Below are 16,529 nucleotides of genomic sequence, written 5' to 3'. Positions count from 1 at the left end.
TATCATGGGTGTGAGTGGGGCCCCATGTCAAGTTTTGCCTAAGGCCTCACAAAGCCTAGAGCCGCCTCTGAATGTGTCCTATTAGCTCCATGCAACTTTTATTTTGTTTTAAAATGATTGAATCAACTTGTTTATTTGGGGTAGGGGGGGTGATCATTACTAATGTAATATAATCAAACCAGAAGTTATGATTTTATGTCAGAGTTGAATTGTCTGAACAGTCTTTTCTAGGTCAGATCCTGCTAATCAGGGCCATCTTTAATGTTGATTGGATCCTGGGCAAAACATTTCTTGGGGGCCCCCCATGCAATTTTGCTCTCCACCTGCTCTGGGACATACAATAAATATCAGCTAGACTTAAAGGGGTTGTAAAGGTAAATGTTTTTTCACCTTAATGCATCCGATGCATTAAGGTGAAAAAACGTCCGGTACCGCCCTGAACCCTCGTTTTACTTACCTGACCCATCGAAAGTCCCGCGCGCGTCCACGTGGTCCTCTTTGGTTCCCAGCCTGGCCGTTGATTGGCTAGGCTGGACGGATTGATAGCGCTGCTGTCAATCACAGCGGATGACGCGGCGTGCGGGGGGGCAGGGCTGAGTGGTACAGTCGGCGGCTATGCCCGCCGATGTTTCACGGGAGCACGCTTGCAAAAGCTTTCTACACTATGCAAGCTCGCTCACATGAAGGTGGAAAGCTTTGGCGAGGAGGAGCCGAGACAGCTGCCGAGGGACCCCAGAAGACAGGGGCCACTCTGTGCAAAACGAGCTGCACAGTGGAGGTAAGTATAACATGTTTGTTATTTAAAAAAAAAAAAAAAATGCCTTTAATGTTGCTTTAAAATCAGTTTACGGTATCAGATCAGGCAGTGATTGCGATTGGTTGCCAGAGGTTACAGTATATCATTACCACTTACTGACTGGTTGATAGAGGTTACAGCACACATTACGGCTCACTGATTAGTTGCTGGAGGTTACAGCGCATGATTTCTTGTTGATTGGTCGCTAGAGATTACTGTACAGTAATACTGCTCACTGATTGGTTGCCAGAGGTTACAGCATATCATTACCAATTACTGACTGGCTGCTAGAGGTTACAGCACACATTACGGTTCACTGATTAGTTGCTGGAGGTTACAGCACATGATTTCTTGTTGATTGGTCGCTAGAGATTACTGTACAGTAATACTGCTCACTGATTGGTTGCCAGAGGTTACAGCATATCATTACCAATTACTGACTGGCTGCTAGAGGTTACAGCACACATTACGGTTCACTGATTAGTTGCTGGAGGTTACAGCACATGATTTCTTGTTGATTGGTCGCTAGAGATTACTGTACAGTAATACTGCTCACTGATTGGTTGCCAGAGGTTACAGCATATCATTACCACTTACTGACTGGTTGATAGAGTTTACAGCACACATTACGGCTCACTGATTAGTTGCTGGAGGTTACAGCACATGATTTCTTGTTGATTGGTTGCTAGAGATTACTGTACAGTAATACTGCTCACTGATTGGTTGCTAGAGGTTACAGCACACCATCTCCTGACTTCAGGGGGGCATGATATACATATGAATGCTGACATTTATTTACATATGGACCTCCACACCGTTTTTTCGTCGTAGGGGCTTCCCCTTAGGCCCCTACACACGAGAGGATCCATCCGCTAAAAAATCTCAGCGGATCGGTTTCAGCGGATAGATCCCCTGGTGTGTACGTTCCAGCGGATATTTATCCGCGGATATTTCCGATTTCCAGCAGATAAAAATTTGTTAGCATGCTAACAAATCTATCCGCTGGAATCGGCTCCAGCGGATCGATCCGGTGGTCTGTACAGACTCACCGGATTGATCCGTCCGAACCCGTCTCTCGCATGCGTCGTAATGATTCGACGCATGCGTGGATTTCCTTATATGACAGCGTCGCGCACGTCGCCGCGATGATGATCATCGCGGCGACGGCGCGACACGTCACACGTCACACGTCACCGCGGTTGAATTCCGCGCAGATTTGGATCCGATGGTGAGTACATGCCAACGGATCCAAATCCGCCAGAGGATTTATCCGCGGATACGGTCCGGAGGACCGTATCCGCGGATCAATCCTATCGTGTGTACCAGGCCTTCGAATTCCATACCAGACCGAAGGGCCTGGTATGATCCTAGAGGGGGAACCCATGCCATTTTTTTTTAATTATTGCATGGCGTTCCCCCTCCAGATCATCAGAGCACAAGTCGCATGCCTAAGTTGGATCAGGCAAGATGGCGATCCGGCTTTGATCCAACTTCAATGATAGTCAATGGGCTGAAGTAGGATCAAAGTTGGACCAAAGTAGTACAGGGAGCATTTTCAAAGTCGGACCCAATTGTGTCGGCCCAGTTGAGACGGCTCTCATAGGGAAACATTGATTTTCACACGTCATGCGACATGAGCTCCCAATGCCGGAGCGTTTGTGTGAACCCGGCCCAAGGGTTGGTGCCACCCTTGGTCCGGTCAAACAACTGATTTTTATCTCACCTGATGTGAGGTATGGAATCATCTGAATATTTGCAGAAGCTAGTATTTCCAGTATCGTAATTGCTGTATAATTAATCACATAGAACATCTCTCTTCCCGTACATGCCACGCTCTGATCGTCAGAGCGGAACAATCACTCACACTTTGACACTCTTAAAACTCACTCCTAATAATTACTTATTTTTAGTAACCAGTTCAGCTCCCGCACCAGTACAGAAGATCAATTTTCTATGTATTCCTCAATAACTTTGCTATTACTTAACCACTTGCCTATTGGGCACTAGTACCCCCTTCCTCCCCAGGCCAAATTTCAGCTTTCAGCGCTTTCACACTTTGAATGGCAATTGCGCAGACATACGACAATATAACCATATGAAATGATTATCTTTTTTTTCACACTAATAAAGCTTTTTATTTTTTGCTAAAAGAAACAAATATAGTCAAAAAAGTAAAAAAAAAAAAAAAATATATATATATATATATATATATATATATATAGCAAACAGGTAATTTTTCTCCTTTGCTGATGTGCGCTGATGAGGCTGCACTGATAGGCTGTACTGATGGGCATTCATGGGCAATGGTAGGCTGCACTGATGAGGTGGCAATGGTGGGCACTGATGAGGAGGCACCGATGAGGCTCCACCAATAGGTGTCACTGATGGGCACTGATAGGCATCACTGATGGGCACTGATAGACGGCACTGGTAGGCGGTAGGCGGCACTGATGAGGCTGCACTGATAAGTGACATTGATGAGGAGGCACTGATGAGGCTGTATTGATAGGCATCACTGATGGGCACTGATAGACGACACTGATGGGCACTTATGGGTACTGATTGGTGGAGCTGATGGGCACTGGTGAGCACTGACTGACAGTACTGTTAGGCACTGTTAAGACTGCACTCATAATCATGACACTGATGCCCCTTTTAGAGAAGCTCCTCTCCTCTCCGATAACCAGCTTCTGATGACATCCATAACCCACTGTGATTGGACACAGCTGATCACATGGTAAAGAGCTGCTGATTGGATCTTTACCTCAATATGTGATCAGCAGTGTCCTCCGAACAATGCGATGACAGAGAGCGTCACCCATGGCCCCGTGATCACGGCATGCCGTCACATGGCAGCGTCCCAGAACTAGCTGGCGACGCTGTAGCCGTCATTCCACTATACAGAGATGCAAAGTAACAGAGATACAGTACAGAGATACAAAGTAACAGAGATACAAAGTAACAGAGATAAAAAGTAAGGCCGGGTACAGACGAGCAAACATATACGATGAAACCGGTCCGCCGGACCGTTTTCACCGTACATGTCTGCCCGGGGATTTCTGTATGGTGGCTGTACTCACCATCATACAGAAATCCGCGCGTAAACAATACGCGGGGCGTGTCCGCGCCGTTGCCGCGACGATGACGCGGCGACGTGGGCGGCCCTGCCAGTTCAATGCTTCCACGCATGCGTCAAAGTCATTCGACGCATGCGAGGGATGGCGGGCGCTCGGACATGTACGGTAGGTCTGTACTGACGACCGAACATGTCCGAGCGGGCAGGATTCCAGCGGACTGTTTTAAAACAAGTCCAGAAATATTTGCCCGCTGGAAAAAGGCCCGGCGGGCAAATGTTTGCTGGAATCCTGCCCGCTCGGGCCTACACACGACCGAACATGTCTGCTGAAACTGGTCCGCGGATGTTCGGTCGTGTGTATGGCCCATTACAGCAGGGGTGTCCAAACTTTTTTCAAAGAGGGCCAGATTTGATTAAGTGAACATGCGTGAAGGGCCGACTATTTTGCCTGACATTCTTTGAACCATTAAAATTCTGCCTAAGTGTTCGTCTGAGCAACTAATACACGGCCCAACAAGAATTCTCTTGCCTTTGTGGCTGTGTGTGGTGAAGAGATGAGCTTGGGCGTGTTATTTGGATATACTATATATATTTTATTTGTGGCCCCAACGAAACCCAGAGCGCTGCTTAGGACTAAGGATGAGCTTTGGCGTGTTATTTGGATATACCGTATTTATCGGCGTATAACACTCACAGGCTTACCATTGCCATGTATGCAGCCTCACCATTGCCATGAATGCAGCCTTACAATTGCCATGAATGCAGCCTTACCATTGCAACCAATGCAGCCTTACCATTGCAACCAATGCAGCCTCACATGTGCCATAAATGCAGCCTCACATGTGCCATAAATGCAGCCTTACCATTGCCATCAGTGCAGCCTGAACGATGCCCATCTGCAGCCTCGGAGGGCAGAGGGAGGGGGCGGGACAAGTGCCAACAGATTACAAACAGGAGAATGCCTTGTTTATCCTGTGGCCTCTTTAATAGACAGAACAGTCGTCCAATGGCATCCCAGGAGACGGGACTTACAATACAGACGCTGCTGAGTAAACAGGAGATTCTCTTCATGTAATCTGACGGCGCTCGTCCTGCCCCCTTCCTGTCCCCTCCAAGGCTGCGCCAATAAATACAGTATATATCTTGTGTGGCCCTGGGGGCCACAAACAATATATACATCCAAATCCCCAGGGGGGCCATATTAAATCAACAGGGGGGCCGCATTTGGCCCCCGGGCCTGACTTTGGACAGTAATGTTACTTTATATCTCTGAAAAAGCTACAGAGTTTATAAATACTCATTAGAATGTCCGTACAAATCCCGGCTTTCATTTTAACAGCTGGGAATTGCAGGTAAAAGTGGTGGGGGAAATGGCAATAAGGGGGGAAGAGACAAAATGTACATAGTATAGTATATACAAGCCTGGATAAAGATTACATTAATTAAAGGGACCGGTCAGCCAGGAAATATGCGGGCTGTCATTGATTATACGTTTTCAAAGGTGTCAATTTCAAGACTCATCTCAATACTTCCTTTAGACTTACTGACATCTGATTTACACAATCTGTTCCAAGCTTGTGACTCATCAGACATTGAGGAAACAATAAAGAACATCATTTGATGTGCAACATATTTTTACTATCATTTACATATTTATACAGCAGCTTAAGATTTAGTGCAGAAATGTTTTATTTTCTTTTTTTAATGCATTCTTTATTCCATGATAAAAATGAAAATTCAGCGCCAAAACAATTTTAAAATTTTAATCGCTTGACAGCACTAATATATATATATATATATATATATATATATATATATATATATTAGTGCTGTCAAGCGATTAAAATTTTTAATCGCGATTAATCGCATTAATGTCATAGTTAACTCACGATTAATCGCGCGATTAAGGAGGTTCACCCTTTAAAACATTTTTTTTTTGTTTTCTTATATTTTTTTTTTTTTTTTTTATAATATTAAATTGTGTTTTTTTATTTTTTTACATTTTGATCACTTTTATTGCTGTCACAAGGAATGTAAACATCCCTTGTGACAGCAATAGGTGGTGACAGGTACTCTTTATGGAGGGATCGGGGGTCTAAAAGACCTCCGAGCCCTCCTTTGCACTTCAAAGTATTCAGATCGCCGAAAACGGCGATTCTGAATACTGTGTACTTTTTTAAATCCGGCGCCATTGGCAGCCGAGAAACCCGGAAGTGACGTCATGACGCCGCTTCCGTGGTTTCAATGCGGAGACTGAATCAAAGCCGTTTACGGCTTAGTGTCAGTCTCCAACCTGGACACAGAAGGCGGCGGATCTAGGATCGGGTCTCCCGGTGGGACGGGAGGCCCGGTCAGAGCGGCGAAAGGCGGCGGGAGGGGGGGGGATGTCCCCTCCCGCTCCTCTGGCATAACAACCGAGCGGCTTTTAGCCGCATCGGTTGTTATGTTTGGATAGCCGATCGCCCGCTCTAAACAACGGTACCGGGATGATGCCTGCGGCTGCAGGCATCATCCCAGTATAACCCCCGAACGCCGCCTCGTTAATCGCGCGATAAAAAAATTGACGGCATTAACATGGGTTTGCGTTAACGCCGTTAATAGCGCGTTTAACTGACAGCACTAATATATATATATATATATATATATATATATATATATATATATGAATACATATAACTAATATTAAGCTGCTCCTCTGTGTCAGGTGTATACCACGATATGTTAAAGGTGATGGTAGAGGGTGCTAGACTATAGTGAATATTACTATAAATTAATCTAATTAAGTGAAAATTAACCGATTTTTTTTTACAGTATACAATACAAATATCACAGGTGATATAATTGCTATTAGTGTTAATAAGAAATAAAGTCCCAATAGGAATAATGGGCCAGATTCACGTAGAATCACGGCGGCGTAACGTATCGTAGATACGTTACACCGCCGCAAGTCTTCATCGCAAGTGCCTGATTCACAAAGCACTTGCAATGAAAACCTACGCTGGCGGCCTCCGGCGTAAGCCCGCGTAATTTAAAGGGGCGTGTGCCATTTAAATTAGGCGCGCTCCCGCGCCGGACCTACTGCGCATGCTCCGTTTCGTAATTCCCGCCGTGCTTTGCGCAAAGTGACGTTATTTTTTCGAACGGCGACATGCGTAGCGTACTTCCGTATTCCCGGACATCTTACGCAAACGACGTGAATTTTCAAATTTCGACGCGGGAACGACGGCCATACTTTATACAGCACATACGTGTGCTGTGTAAAGTTAGGGCACCCAAAATGACGACTAACTTTGCGACGGGAAACTAGACTAGCAGCGACGTAGCGAACGCGAAAAATACGTTGTGGATCGCCGTAACTCCTAATTTGCATACCCGACGCTGGTTTACGACGCAAACTCCTCCCCCCAGCGGCGGCCGCAGTACTGCATCCTAAGATCCGACAGTGTAAAACAATTACACCTGTCGGATCTTCTGGCTATCTATGCGTAACTGATTCTATGAATCAGCCGCATAGATAGAAACAGAGATACGATGGAGTATCAGCAGATACGCCGTCGTATCTCCACTGTGAATCTGGCCCAATGAATCCAATCATACAGCTGCTTGTCAGATCCACGTACATAAACTTTAGGTGATGTAGCAATGCCGCGTACACAATATCATTTTTCGGCATGAAAAAAACATTGTTTTTCAAAAATGTCATTCAAAATGATCGTGTGTGGGCTGCAGGTTCTGAAAAACGACAAAAAAAAAATTCGAACATGCTGCATTTTTTAACGTCGTTTTAAACGATGTTGTTTTTTCGGGTTGTAAAAAATGATCATGTGTGGGCTAAAACGACGTAAAAAACCCGCGCATGCTCAGAAGCAAGTTATGAGACGGGAGCGCTCGTTCTGGTAAAACTACCATTCGCAATGGAGTAAGCACATTCATCACGCTGTAACAGACAAAAAAACGCGAATCGTCTTTTACTAACACGGAATCAGCTAAAGCAGCCCCAAGGGTGACGCCATCTGCATGGAACTTCCCCTTTATAGTGCCGTAGTACGTGTTGTACGCCACCGCGCTTTGCTAGATCATTTTTTAAAAACGATGGTGTGTGGGCAACATCGTTTTAATGATGAAGTTGGGAAAACGTTGTTTTTTCTACATGCCGAAAAATGATCGTGTGTACGCGGCATTAGTCCTCCACCATAAATTCAGAACAAAGAAATCTTCACCCGAAGTGCTCAGATATAAATTGTGCTTACCACAAATATTTGACTTCTTTAACGGAAAAGAAAGTCAAATATGGCGTAGACAGGATTGTGCCTGCACACATACTGGATTGATAGGACATTTTCAATGGCCTCACTCCCGGAGATTAGGTAAGATATATGGACAAAATGGAGAAAAAGCCCATAGCATAATACTGTTTTTATTTGTAAAAAATTGTATAAAAAAAGCCAAATGGCTCCTTACATTAAAAGGTGGGCCTGGGGCTGCAAGCGTGTAAACGAATACTGTGCGGTGCCGCTCTGCTGTAGCCTCGATGGCGGCGTGCATTCCACCGACCGCTGCTAGTTCCTCAAGTGACGGAGATGGCGTGGACAGACACGTGACCAGGTACCGCCGCCGACGTACGTTTCGTTGGTTTACTTCTTCAGGGGGAAAACTCGCTCATCCACACTATATTGCCAAAAGTGTGGGGCTACCCCTCATTTGGTGGAGGGGGGATTGGGGTGCGGGGTTGTTTTTTCAGGGGTTGGGCTTGGCCCCTTAGTTCCAGTGAAGGGAACTCTTAAAGCGTCATGATACCAAGATATTTTGGACAATTTCATGCTCCCAACTTTTATGGGAAGAGTTTGGGGACGGCCCCTTCCTGTTCCAACATGACTGCACACCAGTGCACAAAAGCAAGGTCCAAGTAGTTCCCTTCACTGGAACTAAGGGGCCATCCCCAACCCCTGAAAAACAACCCCCCACACCATAATCCCCCCTCCACCAAATGAGGGGTAGCCCCACACTTTTGGCAATATAGTGTGGATGAGCGAGTTTGGGGTGGAGGAACTTGACTGTCCTGACCTCAACCCGATAGAACACCTTTGGGATGAATTAGAGTGGCCAGGCCTTCCCATCCAACATCAGCGCTTGACCTCCCAAATGTGCTTCTGGAAGAATGGTCAAACATTCCCATAGACATAAGCTGTTATAGCTGCAAAGGGCGGGGCCAACTTAATATTGAACCCTACAGACTAAGACTGGGATGCTATTAAAGTTAATGTGCGTGTAAAGGCAGGTGTCCCAATACCTTTGGTAATAGTGGGCCAGATTCTGAAAGGACTTACGACGGTGCAGCGCCATGTACGCCGTCGTAAGTCCTAATCCGAGTCGTCGTATCTATGCGCCTGATTCTTAGAATCAGTTACGCATAGATATCCATTATATCCGACAGGCGTAAGTCTCTTACGCCGTCGGATCGTAACTGCATTTTTCCGCTGGCCACTAGGGGCGTGTAAGCTGATTTACGCGTCGAAATATGTAAATTAGCTAGATACGCGAATTCCCGAACGTACGCCCGGCCAACGCAGTAAAGTTACGACGTTTACATTAGGCTTTTCCCGGCGTATAGTTGCCCCTGCTATATGAGGCATAAGTGCGGCGTACCCATGTTAAGTATGGCCGTCGTTCCCGCGTCGAAATTTGAAAAAGTTACGTCGTTTGCGTAAGTCGTCCGTGAATGGGGCTGGACATCATTTCCGTTCACGTCGAAACCAATGACTTTGGAGCAATGCACACTGGGAAATTCCACGGACGGCGCATGCACCGTTCCGAAAAAACGTCAATCACGTCGGGTCACAGTAGTTTTGCATAAAACACGCCCCCCCTGATCCAAATTTGAATTAGGCGGGCTTACGCCGGCCGATTTACACTACGCCGCCGCAACTTACGGAGCAAGTGCTTTGAGAATACAGCACTTGCCCGTGTAAGTTGCGGAGGCGTAACGTAAATCGGATACGTTACGCCCGGGCAAAGTTACGCCACTTCACGAGAATCTGGCCCATAGTGTATACAGTATATAAAGAGGAACAGTTGTCACAATTAAAGTGATTGTAAAGGCCAGTTGTCATATTTAGTTATTAAAATAACGCTCCCAATGCTCAGGGCGGGTTATTATTTGCCCCGAGCATTGGGGCAAATAATATGTATTATGTAAATGTGTATACGTAAATGTGTAAATATGTAAATGTATTGAACACAGCAAAGGGTGAATGCATACAGAAGAATGTGCATGATGGGCAGAGCTCATAAGCACTGCTCAATAATACATCCGCCTCTTTGCGAAAAGCACTGCCCATCATGTGGCCTTTTCCCCTTGTTGTGTTCAATGTTGGAGAATAGCATCAGCCCCTTGTTGTGTTTTGCCCCTTGTTGTATTTAATGAATAAGCCACCCCAAGCATCGGGAGCGAGCGGAGTGTTGATTGCGCATGCGCCGTGTACAGGTGATGAAGGCTGTTCATCCTCAGAGATTTTCGGCGGCTCTGTTTGCGCATGCGCAATGCAGCCCGGGCATTATCCGATGGGGGACCCATATCGACAGGACACCGGGTCCCGATTGTTATTACAGGGCCCGGGGTTCTCAATGAGACCCTGGTCTCTGTAGTAGCCAATCAGAGGCTATCACAGAGATCAGGTGACCTGGAATCAGGAGTTCCAGATCCCGATTGTTAGTATGGGGCCCGGGGCTCTCGGTGAGACCCCAGTCCCTGTGCTGGAAATGCGCCCAGCACAAAGACAGATATGCAAATTTGCAACCCCACAGAAAAAAAAGCCCAGTTCAGTGGGGGGCCGCATATTTGCATACGCTTGGTGCCAAGGGATTAAATTCCTTTTGATCATTTTCGGGATCTAGGTGGATCAATGAAACGGCTCCTGGCACTTTAGTAAAGCAATAATGAAATGAAAATTTACATTTAAAAAAAAAAAAATTGTACATCGTCTACGTATCTCACATCCTGGCCCGGATTCACAAAGCACTTGCGCCGACGTATCTCAAGATACGCCGTCGTAAGTACAAATGTGCGCCGTCGTATCTATGCGCCGACCCACAAAGATAAGATACGCCTAAAAATAGGCTTCATCCGACCGACGTAACTTGCCTACGCCGGCGTATCGTGGGCGCATATTTACGCTGGATGCATGTGGCGCTCCCATTGATTTTCTTTTCAAATATGGAAATGAGGGAGATACGTCGATTCACGAACGTACGTGCGCCCGGCGCATGCTATACGCGGTTTGCGTAAGTCGTACGTCCGGCGTAAAGTTATTCCCCATAAAGGAGGTGTAACTCAGCAGCAAACATGCAAAGGGCTCCACCAGGGAACTCAAGCCGTTGTATTTTACGTTGTTTACGTTGGACGTGAATATGGCTGGGCGTAGGTTACGTTCACGCAGTAGGCAGTGATCCGTCGTATCTTAGGGAGTAGATCCGACGTGATTCTGCGCATGCGCACTGGGATGCGTCCACGGGACGGCGCATGCGCCGTTCATTATACGTATCTGTCTGAGACTCAGCCCATCATTTGCATGGCTCACGCCCACTTCCACATACGCCGGCTTACGCCTAGGAAACCCATCGCAGATTTGACAGCACTGGCTTTGTGAATCCAGGCCCAGATTCACAACCGAGATACGACGGCGTATCTCCAGTTACGCCGTCGTATCTCTGAGTTGCGCCGTCGGATCTAAACTGCAATATTTTTTTTGACCGCTAGGTGGCGCTTCCGTCGAATTCCGCGTCAAGTATGCAAATTAGCTAGATCCGCGAATTCCCGAACGTATGCGCGGCCGACGCAGTAAAGTTACGACGTTTACGTTAGGCTTTTCCCGGCGTAAAGTTGCCCCTGCTATATGAGGCGCAGCCAATGTTAAGTATGGCCGTCGTTCCCGCGTAGAAATTTTAAAAAGTTACGTCGTTTGCGTAAGTCATCCGTGAATGGGGCTGGACGTCATTTACGTTCACGTCGAAACCAATGACGTCCTTGCGGCGTACTTTGGAGCAATGCACACTGGGAAATTCCACGGACGGCGCATGCACCGTTCCCGAAAAAACGTCAATCACGTCGGGTCACAGTAGTTTTGCATAAAACACGCCCCCGTGATCCAAATTTGAATTAGGCGGGCTTACGCCGGCCGATTTACGCTACGCTGCCGCAACTTACGGAGCAAGTGCTTTGAAAATACAGCACTTGCCCGTGTAAGTTGCGGAGGCGTAACGTAAATCAGATACGTTACGCCCGCACAATTTTAGGCGGCTCTACGTGAATCTGCCCCCCAGTGCTTGCCTCTCTGCGCTGCGTCGGCGTAGCGTAAAGAAGATACACTACGGCGGCATAAATATGCGCCGCTGTTTGTAAATTTGGCCCCTGTCTTTTTATTTTTTTATTTTGAGGATACCATGTGCAAAAAAGAAAGATAAGAAATAGATAAGGCTCCTGTCACAACAACAATTACACTTTTTGTTGCTAATATAAAAAAATAAATAAAAATTGGACACAGATACCAATAACCAGTAATAAAAATACAACGGTGTCTTATCAAAACTTCAGCGCTGCACCGGGATCTAGAACCTGTGTAATCACACCTACTAAACAAACAACAGAGATATGAATAAAACAAAACAATCAGATCTTGTATGACAATATTTGTTAATCATATGGAAATTGCACTTGCCCTATTTGATGACCTGAAAATCCAGGTCAAAGAAACGAATGCCGATATGTTTGGAATTTTGGCAAGCACACGCTGACGCTTATTAAGTCAGGTTATTAGTTTATCAGATCACAGGAGAGACATCTGTGGAAAGTATTCCGAGGAGGAAGCTTTAGCAAACCAGAATCGCACATACTCAAAGAGGCGCCGGGAACTTTTAGGCTTGCACTTGTGGTAAGAGTCTTGGAGGAATCCATGGGAACGGCATTCCTGTACATTTTTTAACAGCAGGAACTCTGTTCCTGTTAGCAGCCGCGTCCTGCAGGGCCGACAGCGCAACCGCGCATGCGCTATATGCGAAGCCTGCAAAGCTCGTACATGATCGACTGTTTTTGGCTGGGGGGGCGCAGTGGTGTATTGGCATTTTTGAATGGAAGGCAGTAACACTCGGGCGTTGGGGGCCACGGCGCCTCGCCACAGCAGAGAGCAGGAGGACAGTAGCAGTACACTGGATGTGAGCATCAAAGAGGAGGACAATGATGTGAGGGGGCAGAGGAGGACATTACTGGGGGGGGGGGGGTGAAGGGGGGCAGAGGAGGACATTACTGGGGGGGGGTGAAGGGGGCAGAGGAGGACATTACTAGGGAGGGTGAAGGGGACAGAGGAGGACATTACTGTGGGGGGGGGGGTGAGGTGGACATTACTGGGGCGGGGTGAAGGGGGCATAGGTCGACATTACTGGGGGGGGTGAAGGGGGCAGAGGTGGACATTACTGTAGGGGTTAAGGGGACAGAGGAGGACATTACTAGGGAGGATGAAGGGGACAGAGGAGGACATTACTGTGGGGGGGGGGGGGTGAAGGGGGCGGAGGTGGACATTACTGGGGGGGAGGTGAAGGGGGCAGAAGAGGACATTACTAGGGAGGGTGAAGGGGACAGAGGAGGACATTACTGTGGGGGGTGAAGGGGGCAGAGGAGGACATTACTGCTGCAAGTGGGGGCAATAAAAAAAATGAGGCTAACAAGTGGGGGCAATAAAAAAAATGAGGCTGACAAGTGGGGGCAATAAAAAAAGTATCAAAAATCATCTTTTTGTGGGCTGGCGCGAGGGCATACGCGTGGGGTGTCCCTGAATGGCAGTTTGGAAATGTGGTCACCCTAGTCCACAAACCTTTGGTGACACGGGCAGGACAGGGAACCTGTAGATGTGTGACATCACATTATTATGTCTCGATATTCCACCTGGTTATTTTATATCACTTTGAATATGTAGGATTATTTCCTAAGGTGTCTATCGTATAATGAGAGCTTTGCGGATCATTATGGAAGGGATTCTACTCACGAGGAAGGTTTTCTGTGAAGATTAAATATATCATTGCCGCTGTATAACTAGCAAGTGATATTTAACACTAATCAGCTGGAAAAGTACAGCGTCAGATCCTGCGAGTCATTTCCATGCCATGAGCTCTAATTACCGGGGAGCTGCTGTGATTATCATTCTATATCAGGGTGTGATAAGGAATCGTATCGCTTAGGGAGCCGGCTGAGTCATCGGCAACATCGATCCTCACGGATGAGTTACAGAGAAAGTCTTTCACAAGCTTTTCTTATTTGGCATTGTTTACATTGTTTTCACAGCACAGTTGGAGCGTCGGACTGGATCGGATTAACGAGGATGGTAGCCAGCAGGGGCAGAAAATGTCACGGGCATCAATGAGAATAAATATGGCCTCAGGGTTGGTGGTCAAAGAAAAGGCGTAGGGCCCCTATCGGTAGGAGGAATACCGTTATTGGTATCGGTGGAAGAAATGGTGCCCCGTTGTTGGTGTCAGCGGGAGGAAGAGTGCCCCAAGGGTCAGATAAAGGCTAGCAAAGGCTTTGGAGACCCCCGAGCTAGTGGATCCTAATATAGGATTCATCAACTGTATAATATTTCCCTCTTTTTGGACACCATTGGTGAAATAAATTAAATTAGGTTTGTCAAGAAGACATTTCGGAGAAGTTGATAACCACACTGATGATGGTGATTTTATGAAGAAAATTAAATGCCTGGTGTGCTCTATGAAAATTTTTAGGTTGAGCCTCTTTCCAATTTTCACTTATTATTGCTTAATAACCTTTGCGCTTTTTTTTTTTTTATAACCCCCCCCCCCCTCTACATTCCTTGTACTTTTATGTCATTCCATCCTTGTATCAGATGGCAATGAAGACCAATATCACTAGACCAATACTTGATCGTTAAAGACTAATGCCGCGTACACACCATCGGGCTTTTGGTCGGGCCAAATCACATCGGAATTCCAACGGAAATAAACAGAACATGTTCTCTATCTAAACTCCGATGGAATTCATCTGAATTTCCGATGAAAAAAACTCAGATGGGGTTACGCACGATCGGAAAAAGTCCACGGAACTTTTTCCATCGGAAATTCCGATCGTGTGTACGGGGGGGCATAACTCTATCCCAAAGTAAAAAAAAAAAATTAATTGATAGCGACTTATTCAAGCGGAGTTCCACCCTGTGCTATGTCGATCGGGTGTCCACGCTAAGTTCGGTATCAATATGGTGGCCCTAGGGGAGCCAGGGGCCACCAGGTTGCACTAAGGAGGGGTGAACCGTCCCAGGCCGGAAACGGAGCAGGTCAAAACCCCTGTGCTGATCACGCCTGTGAATAGCCGGTGTAGAGCAGCCTGGATAATACAGTGAAACACAGTCTTAAAAAAAAAAAAAAAAGACTCCAAAAAAATAATAAAAATTATAAAATAAAATATAAAAAATTAAAATTGAAAAAATAAAAATAAAAAATGTTACTTACCAGAAATGGTTGCTAGGCAGATCTTCCTAATCTACCAGTTCCTATCCCGCGGTAGTCTTCCTTCCTCGCGTTGTCTTCTAGGGAATGGGGTGCGCTGTCTTCCAGGGACGTGTGTGTGTGTCCCAGAAGACAGCCGCCCATTCCCAAAGTGCCGTAGGAAACGGGCAGTGAAGCCGCAAGGCTCCACTGCCTGTTTCCCTAAGGGAGGATGGCGGCGCCAGGACCCGATACGAAGGACGGATCGGCCTCGGGGGGCGACATGGCAGGCGCCCAGGACAGGTAACCGTCCTTAGTATTTGTAGCTGCTGACTTTTAAAAAAATAAATAAAAAATTGCGGGAACACTGCTTTAAGGAAGTATATTATATTTGTACATCAAGTTGTCCTCAGAGAAGTCTCGATGATTAGTAGAGTTCTGAAGAAGAGTAGTTAGCAGTACTGTTGTGTAACATGAAAATAGAGGATCTGCTAAGGAACTTATTATGAGTTTGTAGCAGATGGAAATACCCGGGGGAGGCAGATGTGAAATATTGTCCATAGAATAAGTATCGTATAGAACAAATAACTAACACGTAGAAGATATGTTGGTCTGTTGCCATCCACTTACCTGCCTATCTATGGATATTTCCAGTATTGTCCTCCCGATAGTCACAGATCAATGACAGACATTGCAGGTAAGTGGGTCCCATTTATAAAGGAGGTTGTCCCATGTGGTGACCTATCACAGATGTCACTCGGTGATAAAAACCACATTCCCCTGATATGATAAAGCGTCGCACCAATAAGTATGATGAGCTATTACACGACATAACTGTCCCATCCAGAGGCATTGTATGAGCAACAGAGACACAGTATACCGGAATGTCAGGTATGAAGGCTGCCGTAGCAAGTGCTTAATAAGAAACAATTATGTGATTTCCCTAAATAATGAAGCAATAATTGCATTTGACAATGAATCAATCATTAATCTATTCACTCTTAAATTCCTATTATTTTGTTGTTGCTTTCAATTGCTTTTTTTTATACTTTTAAATTATAAGATAAACTGTTTCCTTGTTGCCTGGATCGTAGGCCATCGGTTTTGGTGGAGCGGTATAGCCAGTAGTGTATTTAGGTTTCGTGCTGCCCTAAGCCTGACTAAACTTGCGCA

At 46.2% G+C, this 16,529-nt stretch overlaps 1 protein-coding gene across 1 annotated transcript in view; it reads right to left on the bottom strand.

The window, feature by feature from the left end:
- LOC120946255 (mucin-2-like) overlaps positions 1 to 16,031 on the bottom strand; it is a 90,957-nt gene extending 74,926 nt beyond the window's left edge. Inside the window, exon 1 of the mRNA XM_040361085.1 lies at positions 15,987 to 16,031. The gene's annotated coding sequence lies outside the window, so the exon portion shown is untranslated. The remainder of the gene's footprint in view (positions 1 to 15,986) is intronic.
- Between the last annotated feature and the right edge of the window lie 498 nt (positions 16,032 to 16,529).

Source organism: Rana temporaria, chromosome 7 (genome assembly GCF_905171775.1).
Source record: "Rana temporaria chromosome 7, aRanTem1.1, whole genome shotgun sequence".
Taxonomy (NCBI): domain Eukaryota; kingdom Metazoa; phylum Chordata; class Amphibia; order Anura; family Ranidae; genus Rana; species Rana temporaria.
The sequence above is the reverse complement of the archived record's forward strand: the minus strand, read 5'-3'. Positions and strand labels throughout refer to the sequence as shown.